Here is a 12666-nt window from a genome sequence, read left to right as displayed (position 1 = left end):
TTCCGAAGAAGGTTAGAAGAAACATTGAACCTGATAATGGCACCTGAAATTTCAACTTTGGATTCACAAATTTTGTCGATGAAAGGAGCCAAATATCATTACACGTCTACCTTTCTAACCCTTCCGCAAATGAACCATATCATGAAATGTCTTGAGAAGAAAAGGGGGATTCTCGTTCATTTTCGCGATTGGTTGCACAAATTTCTGCACGAAACTCTCTCGATCGTGAGGACTGGGAAGAATCCGTATTATATTCTCGAGGACAATCATCTGAACGAGACCACGACTTTTCAAAAAATTATCGAGCAAGAAAAGATAGAACGGTTGAAAAGCTACCCCATCTCTCTCACCGATGATGAGGATGAGGAGGCGGGGGAACATGTTCAGAAGAAAAAGTCTTTCCAAAAAAAGTCTATCCTCATCCATGAGGACGAGGAGACGAAGGAGTCTGTTCGGATTCATCTCCTCCCTTTGTCAAAACCCCTCGAGAACGAAAAATCAATCTCTTTATCAAAACCGCTCGAGGATGAAAAACCTCTTCATTTATCAAGACCCCTCGAGAATGAGGAAGGACCTGTCCTCCCTTTGTCAAGACCTCTCGAAGAGGAAGAACCTCTCGATTTGTCAAGACTTTCCGAGGATAAGGGAACCGAAACTTCTCTCCCTTTGTCAAAACCCCTCGAAGAGGAGGGACCTCTCAATTTCTCAAGACAGGATTCTCCTATATCTCTTGAGGATCCGAGAGAAATCATTCCTACTGAAACACAATGTAGGGACGATCCTCAGAAAAGAACCTCTGATGAGACTAGGCTTCTCTTCAAAAAACGACTCTGCAATGTAACATCCTCTCCTTCTCAACAGGATCCTAGAGAATTTGCAGATAAATGCATTAAAACCAATCCCTTTATAGTAACCCTTTTGATTGCAGAATTAGCTTCGGAAAAAAAATGAGATTTCACAATATTTCTATGACAGTTTAGGAAAAAGGGAGGAGATGGGGAGTAAAAACTTTTGAAAGTCAATAAGTATGTCTGACTCAGAATGAAAAAAAAAATAGATTAGGAAGAGCACATTCTTAAAAAAAATGGCGCTGTCTTGTCAATCGAAAATCGAGTCGGCTGTGAAACATTTCTGAGAGCTGGAAAAAATTTTTTCCTGGCTCAGATTAAAAAAAAAACTTTTTGTTAATTTTTATAATGTCTTTAGACATTATAAAAATTAAGTACATATTCTCTTTGTCTGGGAATGAGGTCTTCCCCTTTCTAAAAATAGACTATGACTCATTCTTTCTAAGAACAGAATTCCAAAAATGGGGTCATGATCTATTTTTAGAAAGAGGGAGACTTCATTTCCAGAAAAAAGGAGGAAGATAGTTAATTAAGTTCTTGGAATTATATTCTTAGAAATTGGAATGATTCCAATGTGTCATGGAATGATTCCAAGAATGGATCATAGTCTATTTTGAGAAAGAGGGAGACTTCATTCCCAGAGAAAAGAGGGGAACAGAGTTAATTAAGTTCTTGGAATTGTATTCTTAGAAATTGGAATGATTCCAAGAATTCATCAGTATTTCAGTATTTTTTCCCTTTTCATCATCGGAGTTGAATGGAAATCTGTTTTAGAAACATGTTGAGACCTGATTTGAAGCAAATAAGGGGAGGTAGAGGTAATTTTTATAATGTCTAAACACATTATAAAAATTAACAAAAAGTATTTTTTTTTTATCTTAGCTAGAGAAATTTTTTTCTCGGCTCTCAGAAATTTTTCCCAGCCGACTCGATCGACAATACGTCACCATTTTTTTTAAATGGACTCTCCCTGATTTCTTTCAGTATTCAAAGTTTCGCTTCAATTCAATCTGTGCTAAATGCAAACTACTACATTGTGTATGGAAACAGATTCTATCCATCGATCCCCGATTTTGTGAAGAGTGGATTTTCTGTTAACGCATTTTTCGCTGTAGAGCCCATTTCTATCTATTGCTCTTCATGATAGATACTATGTATCCATTGACTTCCCATGACAATCCTCTCATAGCCAAGATTGGATTCAAGAGGTTATCGAAAAAACTGGGTTGAGTAAAAGAAAACGTACATTGGATAAGACCATTTTTTTTAAATTTCTTTTCCAATGTACCATTTCCTTCAATCAACGCGGTTTTTTTCGCCTCCTCCCTGACAGAACGGGAAAAAAACGAATAGGAGAAGGTCCCGTATATCATCGACAAATACCATCTCTTTTATATAGATCGCGTGATGCCACCTCTTTTCCTCATGATTCCTTTTTTTAGGGGAGGGAGGGAAGCTCGATGATGAAACTCCAATACACAGGAGAATTCATGATGTTTTTAAAAAAAGTTTTTTCCGGTGTAAAATATAGCTCTGCTTCAAAGAATTTCATATAAGAATATAAAAAAAGGAAAAGGGGGAACGAATGAGTCCTTTTCAATATTTCTCTCGTTTTGGAAATGTTCCAAACCGACCCGTTCATTCTTTCGAAAAGTCCAACCAGATTAGGATTTCCCCCCCCCCTCCGAGGTGACCTTTAGAGGACAAGCCCATCGGGGGTCCATAAATCACCTTATGTGAAACGGTGACCCTGACGAAATCGAGATAAACCAGTCCTGTGAGTTGTTTTAAGACTTTAACGCAATCCAAGAAAGATTTTTTTTGGAATAGAGGGGGGATCATGAGAGAGTTAAAAAAAACACTAAATGTTCTCACGACCCTTACATATCATATCATTTTCATAAACATACTTTTTATATCAAAGTGTTTCTTTCATCACGATCGTTTTAAGAAAAAGTTTGGAATGACCCTGACATTTGGAAAGGGGTCGCGATCACGATAGATGTCGCGCGAGTATAAAAGTGTGTGTCCTCCGCGAGATTTCTTCGGAACAGAAGAAGACGTGAACTGAGCTGGTAAGTCCATTTTGTCCTATGCATATGTATATAAAATTGATTTCATTCTTTTTAAATGATCATCAAAATTCATTTAAAGAACGATAGGACTTAAAAACGTTTTATTTTTTTCTTTCTAGATCTTCCCTGTTATTTTTTGAGATTCTTTTCCTGTTTGTGGGAGAAATAACTGTATTCATTTTTTTTCATCGCCATGGAGTGTCCAAATAACTATCGTGCTCGATCTAGAGGGTTTCCAGTCCTACAACCACAAGACGGGCAAATATACCTACATTTGAAAAGAATTGGGTTATGCGACGAAAGATCTTTTGACCGTGGGATCGTTGACGTTCGGACCTCCTCAACCCTTCAACCAACTGAGTGCCAAAAACCAAAAGACGAATGCCTGACTGACCAGCACCCGACACGGACTTCATTGGAGCGAGAGCCATATTCCTTACAACCACTTAGAGCAGATTCTCCAATCGCTCACTCACACCTTCTCCACGATTTATGTGGTAGGATGCCAAAAAGCCAAATTTTTTGCTAAAGTCTTGGACTATCAGAAACCCGTGACGGAAATTTATGTGCCAGGTGGAATCATTTGGAGATATCGAGGAAAATGTGCCCGACATCATCGAATGCGGAGATCGTTGCATTGTGCCGAAAACAAAGTGCGCAATTATCGGTGGCACATTATGGAAGGGGATTTCTACATCAATCACATCTATCCAGACAGAACGGAGGAGGAAGAAGAGAAGGAGCCCGAAGAGGAGGAAGATGCTCTGCTAGCTTTTGATAAGGTTTACGATGAGTTGGAGAAGAATCCGTCTCAGGAAACGTACAACAACCTCCTCCAGAAATGGAAAAATCTGACAGGTTCCCAAAAGCCTCCGGATTAGCCTACGTCTTTCCACTTGATGAATGCTCCTTCGTGTTCTTCCTCTTCTTCTCCCCCTATCTCTACCAAGACGGATGGTTGGGGAGACCTACCTGAAAATATTCTTCATTACGATCCAACAGCCTGTTGGGACGACGAACCTCCCAAAGAAACTCCTGAGACTTTAAAATTATTTTTAGAGGATCCAAAAGCTACGCAAGCCAAGGGTCCGACCTCCACTGAGACTTTGTCAGAGTGTTGGGAGGACAAACGAACGACCCATGCTCCAAAATCCACTGCGACTCTGTCAGAGTGCTGGAATGACGAAATAGAAGAGACGACCCAACCCAATGACCCGATATCTACTGAAACTCTGTCAGAGTGTTGGGATGATGAAATAGAAGAGACGACAGAGAATTGGGATGACCGTTCTCAAAAAAATTTGATTTCGTAAAATCAGGAAAAAAAAACAAGTAGGGAAAGGTTCTCCGCTTTCCCTATTTTATGGAATGGACTAAGAGAGACGAATCAGGAGACCATAAAAATGGAAGGAATGAGTGCCAATGCATTCTATTCCTTTTAAGACCCATGTTTTTAGGTCCCTCTCTCATCCAATCTTGGAAAGAACTTTGTCATATTTTTTTGTCCACTCTATAGATCCATCCAAAAAGAATGAATCATCTAATCTATTTAAAAAAAACAGATGACTCACCTCTTGATGAGTCCAAAGTTGGGGGAAAATATTGAAAATGTCCTCCACTTTAGACAAAGTCAAGTCGCTCTCCAGAAAATCTTGCATGTGGATCTGCACTCTTGAACAGCTCGAAGTCATCTGATGCGAAACTGGGAGTGTTGAAAAAGATAAAGAAGAGTCCATTCTTAAATTTCGTCTTGTCGGCGATGTTAAAACTTCTTTCCTGGAGATGGAGCGACGAGGATTCGTAATAGACGAGTGGGGAAGCTGTGGTCTGAACAATATGCACTTCGTCCTCGGCCGTCGTTCTGACTCCAAACGTAAAATATCTTTTCGTGAGAAAAATATTCCTCCATCGAAAGCTCATGCGGGGATCCGTATCCCTTCGATCTGTTTGAATAGGCCGTCTCAAAGCTCGATTCACCCGGTTCCAAGAGATGGGAGATTCCTCTTTCGTTTGTTGAGATTCGAATAAATTCCTATACAGGTTTTGAACGAGCAGGTCGGAGGAACCGACATCCTGCTTGAAAGAGACGATGCCTCAATAAGTGGGTAGATGTGGAATAAATTTCGCAGAATGACATGCCAGAAAGATTTTCAGGTTTGTAATTTGCTTGAGCGACTTCAAATCCTCTACACCCGAAATCGGTTGAGTCGGAAAAACATCGAACAGCGACATGGCTCCTAATGGGAAAGTTCATCTCGCTCAGTGCTCTCCGACTTCTTATATATATACACACACGTAGAATCTCTATGACGTCATAGTTTCATTCATTTTTTTGTTTTTATATATACCTCTATCTTTTTTTTCCAAGAAAATCTTATATCTCCCTGACCTTATTTTTTTTTTGGTTTGAGTGGGTCGGAATGCGGAAGCGAAAGTCATCATGAACCAACCATGAAATTTCCCAATTTATTTTTTCAGTTACGCTTTCTCTATCCCAAGGACGTCCAGAGACATAGAGAGAGAGGAAGAAGGAGGGAGGGAACTCTCTCTTTCTCTCTATATATGAAATAGAAAAAGGAGAGCCAAACAGTTATGTTTTTTTGGAAGAGAAGTCGATCATCATGAAGAATCCCCAGCTCACCACATGTATCCCTTTCAAATATAAAAATTTTGAACTTTCTTTTTATATCATCCAAGGAGTCCTTTACTTGAAAGCCTCCGATTTTTCAAAATGTGCGGGGTATCATATCGTGGGGAGCTACCACAAGATGCGGCATCACTTTCTGGCCGATGAAAAAATGTTCACGGCTCGTGAAATTTCAACTTTGCATTCACAAATTTTGTCGATGAAAGGAGCCAAATATCATTACACGTCTACCTTTCTAACCCTCCCGCAAATGAACCATATCATGAATTGTCTTGTGAAGAAAAAGGGAATTCTCGTTCATTTTAGCGATTAGTTGCACAATTTCTGCACGAAACTCTCTCGATCGTGAGGACTGGGAAGAATCCATATTATATTCTCGAGAACAATCATCTGAACGAGACCACGACTTTTCAAAAAATTATCGAGCAAGAAAATATAGAATGGTTGAAACGTTACCCCATCTCTCTTACCGATGATGAAGATAAGAAAGCGGGGGAGCCTGTTCAGAAGAAGAAAAAGTCTATTCTCATCCATGAGGACGAGGACACGAAGGAGTCTGTTCGGATTCATCTCCTCCCTTTTCAAACCCCCTCGAGAACGAAAAATCAATCCCTTTGTCAAGATCTCTCAAGAATGAAGAAGGACCTCCCCTCCCTTTGCCAAGACCCCTCAAGAATGAGGAAGGACCTCCCCTCCCTTTGTCAAGACCCTTCAAGAATGAGGAAGGACCTCCCCTCCCTTTGTCAAGATCTCTCGAAGAGGAAGAACCTCTCGATTTGTCAAGACTCTCCGATTATAAGGGAAACGAAACTTTTTTCCCTTTGCCAAGATCCCTCGAGGAGGAGGAGGAGGGACCGCTCAATATCTCAAAACAGGATTCTCCTATATCTCTTGAGGATCCGAGAGAAATCATTCCTACTGAAAAACAATGTAGGGACGATCCTCAGAAAAGACCATCTGATGAAACTAGGCTTCTGTTCCAAAAACGACTCTGCAATAATAATATGACATCTTCTTCTTCTCAACAGGATCCTAGAGAATTTGCAGATAAATGCATTAAAACCAATCCCTTTATAGTAACCCTTTTGATTGGAGAACCTCTGTATTAGCTTTTTGAAAAAAAAAATGAGATTCTAAAATGTTTCTATGACAGTTTAGGAAAAAGGGAGGAGATGGGAAGTAAAAAGAAAAAACTTGTGAAAATCAATGTGTATATCTGGCTAAGAATGAAAAAAAATAAAAAATAGATCAGGAAGAGCTTATTCTTAAAAAATGGCGCTGTCTTGACAATCGAAAATCGAGTTGGCTGGGAAAAAAATTCTGAGAGCTGGAAAAAACTTTTCTCTGGCTCAGGTAAAAAAAAAAAAAAAAAAAAAAAAAAAAACCCACTTTTTGTTAATTTTTATGATGTCTTTAGACATCATAAAAATTAACTTGACCTCCCCTATTTTGGTTCGAATCAGGTCTCAACATGTTTCAATATGCATCTAAAGCATATTTCCAAGAAAGATATGACTCATTCTTTTCTTAGAAATCTATTTTTAGAAAAGGGGAGACATCATTCCCAGACAAAAAGGATATGTCGTTAAAAAAGTTGTTCTCTTTTTTTTTTTTTTAAATCTGAGCCAGAGAAATTTTTTTCCCAGCTCTCAGAAATTTTTTCCCAGCCGACTCGATTTTCGATTGACAAGACAGCGCCATTTTTTTAAGAATGGACTCTTCCTGATCTATTTAAAAATTCCAAGTTTCGCTTCCAAACCATCCATGCTGTTGAAGAGGTCATGTTATATTTTTTTAGAAGTTTTGTCAAAATTGAATTGTGCAGGATCCATTTTGCGAATTTCTTCTCTGTGTCTCTAAATAATAATGATATCGAACCGCTTTTTGGAGAGCGCAATGGAAAAAACCTTTTGTGTGGTTAGGACAATTCATGCGTTCGATCCCATTGTATTTGAGAATCTCTTGCGTCGATCCCGAAATGCGACTCATGGATCTTTGCAACCATTTCTCTAAAAACCGCCGTTTCGTTTCCCCTCGCACCCAAATCACGGAAAAGGGTTCCGTCAACATCGTTAGCACCCATGGAAAATAACTATACGGAATTTCTTCTTCGTACCACGACAAGATGTGATAATAATCCCTCGCCCACACAGCGGTTCGTTTTTCTTTTTCAGTGAGCATTTTCCATGGAAACGGGGATTTAAAAACAAATACCCCTCGAGAAGTGCCGTCTAACGTGACCTAAGCCAATTCTTTCACAATAAAGGATCCTTGAGAATCGCAGAAACCTTCAAAGTCGAGCACGAGTTCCATATTGTCTTTTTCTTTCCAAGGTTATAACGTTGCGCGCCTACAACTTGCACGCAACCAAGGGTGACTGTGAAAGCTTGTATAAACCACAGAGTCTTATAAAGGGTTTAAGTCCCTTTTTATTCAACGTACTAAATTACAATTGCGTCCTCTTGACGCTTACAAACTGTGCCAACTAGGCAGTCAAAATAAAAATAATAACCTGAAAAGAAAATAAAGACAATATTCTAACTACGAGGCTCTCTAAAATAACTAACTCACCGCGTTTTACAAAAGCCGCAGCTAATTCAGCAGACTTGAAGCTCACTGGAACAATTTGCAACTACTTCCCGCCAAGCACATAGGCCGCAACGCGGGGTTCTTTAATTCTCGATTTCTACCTCCGCGCTCGCGAAGTAAGAATAACTCTCTCTCACCGAACTTGTTTCCTTCTATTTAAATCATACTACTTCCGCTGATAATTTGAATGCTTGCGCGTTCTACTCAAATTTACATATTCTGGCATTGGCAGTTCCAGGGGAAAGTAAGGCTTGACAGGAAAGATAGTTTAAACTTAAAATAAATGTTAGTTAAAATAAATATAAACCCTACATTTGCCGCTGCCAGAATTTGGAAAACTTGGAAGCAGGTCCTACAAACGACCTGTTGTAAGTTTATCTAATTCTGAACTAACTGGCGAAAGCCTCGTTTACACAAAAAAAATCTTATGTAACAATTAAAATTCTGTTAGTCGTTACAAAGCTTTCTTCTTACAGCAACTTTTCCTGGACTTCATCAATCAATCTTGGTCTTTCCTTCCAGCATCTGGAAGGAATAAGTATCAGTATCTTTCTACATACATTATAATTTACACTTTCTTGACACAATAAATTTTTGTTTTTAACGTTTCGTTTTTCTTAGTTATTGCTTACTTCACATTCATTCAATTTTTCAAGCATTAATTTAACTTTACCCTGGCTCTCCACCGTGTGTGGTGTCAAACGGGAATATTCGTGTTTTAGTCTTACAACACTTCCCCTAACCACCATGATTTGTTAGAATTCAACAACCAAATAGACACACCTTACTCAACATTCTACAATTCAATGAGCTACTTTAACAATCTTAAAAATTCAAATGTAGGTGGAGAACCCTACAAAACACATTCATTCTAACTTCCCCCTCATTCATCTTTAAACATGCAGGCTTTCGCTCTAAAGCATGACTTTACAGTTTAATACTTAAATTTTGACTTCATTGCTTTTAAGCATTCACTTTTAGCATCTACAATTTTATGCTTCTAGACTAAATTCTACTTTTACATAACATGCAAGTATTTACATACATTTACAAAAGTTTAATACATATGCTTTTTACAATTTACCATAAAATGAATAAGAGAAAATAAATTTTTACTTTACTCATTCTTCGCCAAGCTGGCGGCACTGAAACTAAAATTCTTATTAATAGAATAATACAAAGTTATTTTTATCTTCGGCCAAATTTTGGCTTTAACATAACAGAATTAGTCTTTCGACCAACAGAAAATGCTTGTTTTTAGCTTTTACACTTAAAGAAAATAATACTTTTGCTTTAGCTAAATAAAGTAAAACAAAACTAAGTCTCAACCGAGACATATTGACTTTCGTCAAAACATAGAACTTCGTACTTATGCATAACATTTCAGAACAAAAGAGAAAAAAAATTTATAGAAGGTTTTAACTTATCTTTGAGTTTTCGATGCTTGAAACTCTGTCATCCGTTTTTGACAAAATTGATCCCAAGTTAGAGGTGTCATGGATGTCAATCTTCTCCTTATTGATCTCCGCGTGTCGTCCCCGTTGATCTTTCTTTTGCGTCCTCTACATGCTGGCCTCTTGACGGAGTAATCGTCTGGTTGTTGGCCTTTGCGTTTCTGCCTGGGACGGCTGGTCTTGACGTCCTCCGGTCTGGAGTCCTTGAATTTCTTCTGTTCCTCGTACTTCTGTGCCTCCTGTTGGCGTTTCAGTTTCCGGAACGGCGGCCTTGCTGGCACCTGACTCTGTGGCCGTGTGCGCGTTCTCCTTGATGTGTAATTTCTCCTGCCATCTTTTGTAGGTGGTGTTTTCGTCTTTACCACGGTTTCTTTACCCGGTTCATCTGTATTTTTGTTTTTCTTAAACGCCGGAGTTTGAAAATCCTTTTTTCTTTTTGATACCGACGTCCGGGTTGTAGAAGTGCTAGGTCTCTCTTCAGTTCTCCGTTTCTTGGGTGGTGGAATAGTTGTTGCAGTCTCTGGCCCTTCTATTTCGTTTAGACTTGAGTCCTGCAAGAAACTTTTAAGGATTTCAAAATCATTTGGATTATGGTATTTTTTCACCTGGTCGGGACTTGCTTTACAGATTTCCCCTCTCTCGTTTTTAAGATATAAGACTACTCCTTTGATTTCCTGAATTACATAGGGGCCTTCAAACTTTGGAGCTAGCTTTGCCATAAAATTGTCTGGGGCACTTGATAAAGAAAATTTCCGTTTCAATACTTTATCCCCAACTTTAAAATCTGCTTCACGGCGTTTTCTATCGTAATATAACTTTTGTCTATTTCTTGTCGTATCCGAAGTTTTAAGCGCCTGATCAATTAGTTTTTGCACGTCCTTTTGTCTAAATTCCTGCTCTCTTTGTTGCACAAAGAATAATTTATCTAAAGGCGTAATTAACTTTCTGCCTAAAAATAATTCTGCTGGAGTTTTTCCCGTAGTATCATGATGTGCCGTTCTTAAAGCATAAGCTAATTCATTTATGTAGCCATCCCAGCGCTTGTGATGTGTGCTAACGCAACTGCGAATTATTTTTACAATGTTTTTATTAACTCTTTCTGCTATGTTAGCCTGTGGTCTATACGGAACCATTTTGATATGGCGTATATCAAGTCCATTGCATATGTTTTCAAATATTTGACTAATGAATTGTTTTCCGTTATCGCTAATGACTTTTATCGGTGCACCGTATTTTAAAATGTATCTGTGTAAGAATGCATCTGCGACTGTTTTGGCTGACGCGCGTTTAAGTGGAACAATTTCTATCCATTTTGAAAAATTATCTACTATTACTAAAAGAAAACGATTTTTATTTAACTCGCTCTGGGGGAAGGGACCAAGGAGATCTATGCCTAAAATTTCATTCGGAAATGTAGCGCGAATGCTATTTAAGTACCCGGCCGGGTTGTAATTAATATCATTTATTAACTGACATTGATTGCAGGACCTGACATACGCCGTTACTATTTTGTATAATTGCGGGAAATATACCGCCTCGCGTACCCTTTTTAAAGTCTTTCTTACCCCGAGGTAGCCCGCTGTTTTTTTTTTCGTGCAACTCCTTCAAAATGCTTAATCGAAGCGAGGCTGGGATGACTGGCTTATACTCAAGATTTTCGTTCGTTGTTTTCGTATAGAATAATAAATTATCTATTATTTCATAGTTTTTTGCTCTATTTCTCATCGCATCGATATCTGTATGCTCAAAGCTTTCGGGGTCTTTCAAATAAGCATAGATATTTCCAAATTCAGGATCAGCTTTCAGTTCAGTAATAACCGTATCTCTAGAATCTAAAATTTTTGAAGTCAACACAGCGCATTTAAGTTCATTACCTTCATCGTCCAGTTTTATACGAGAAAGTGCGTCAGCTACATTGTTTTCCTTACCCGGTTTATATTTTATTGTGATATTATATTCTTGGAGTTTTAAAGCCCATCTTATTAACCTGGGCGTTAGGTTTTTTCCCGAGTAAAGTCTACCAACCGCCGCATGATCCGAAAAGACTGTTACTGGCGATTTGCCGAAATAAACTCGAAATTTGTGTACAGCCATTAATACGGCTAATGTTTCTCTTTCTGTAGCTGTATAATTCCTTTGTGTTTGATTCAATGTTTTACTAAAAAATGCCAGCGGATGGTTATTTTGCATAAGAACCGCCCCACCGCATAGTCTGGTGCATCTGCCGCAATTTCCAGGTTTTCGTCCCCCTCAGGGAATTTTAAAACAGGGGCATTAATAAGCGCTTCTTTTAATCTTTCAAAAGCCGTGTTAGTTTCCGCTGTCCACGTAAATTTACTCTTTTTTCTTTTGATTACTAAGAGTGGTTCAACAATATTAGCGAAATCTTTTATGAAAGACCGATAGTAAGAACATAACCCAAGGAAAGAAGAAAGTTTCTTGGCGGTGTTGGGCGGTGGGAAATTCTTAATAGCTTTTATTTTTGAATCTTGCGTTTCTATACCCTTTTGCGAAATTTTATAACCGAGATATTTAAGTTCTTTAGTTGCGAACTTGCATTTTGAGGCGTTAATTGTAAGACCGGCCTCTTTTAATGTGTTGTTCCAACGTACTACTCGTTATAATTATATCATCTAGATAAATTAAAGTTGATTTTCCTAGGACAGGCTTTAGAACAATGTCCATAGCTCTCTGGAATGTTGATGGGGCCCCACACAACCCAAAAGGCATGCGGAAAAATGCATAAGTGCCCGATTTTGTTATAAACGCGGTTTTATGTATATCTTCGGGTCTCATAGCTATTTGATAGTAGCCAGACGTTAAGTCCAAAGTAGACATATATCTTGTCGATTTGATCTGTCTAATGATCTCGTCTATAACCGGCAAAGGGTAAACTGGGAATTTAGCTTTGCTATTTAGTTTTATATAATCGATAGCAAACCTCCAAGCCCTTTTATCCGAAGGAGGAAACTCGTTCTTTTTCCTACATAATACGACTGGACTCGCGTATTCACTATTTATGGGCGTTATTATTTTATTCTTTAACATCTCCT

The sequence above is a fragment of the Stegodyphus dumicola genome, chromosome 10, assembly GCF_044657685.1.
Source record: "Stegodyphus dumicola isolate Sdum_Otavi_A_Nest chromosome 10, ASM4465768v1".
Lineage (NCBI taxonomy): Eukaryota > Metazoa > Arthropoda > Arachnida > Araneae > Eresidae > Stegodyphus > Stegodyphus dumicola.
This window is presented reverse-complemented; position numbering follows the sequence as displayed.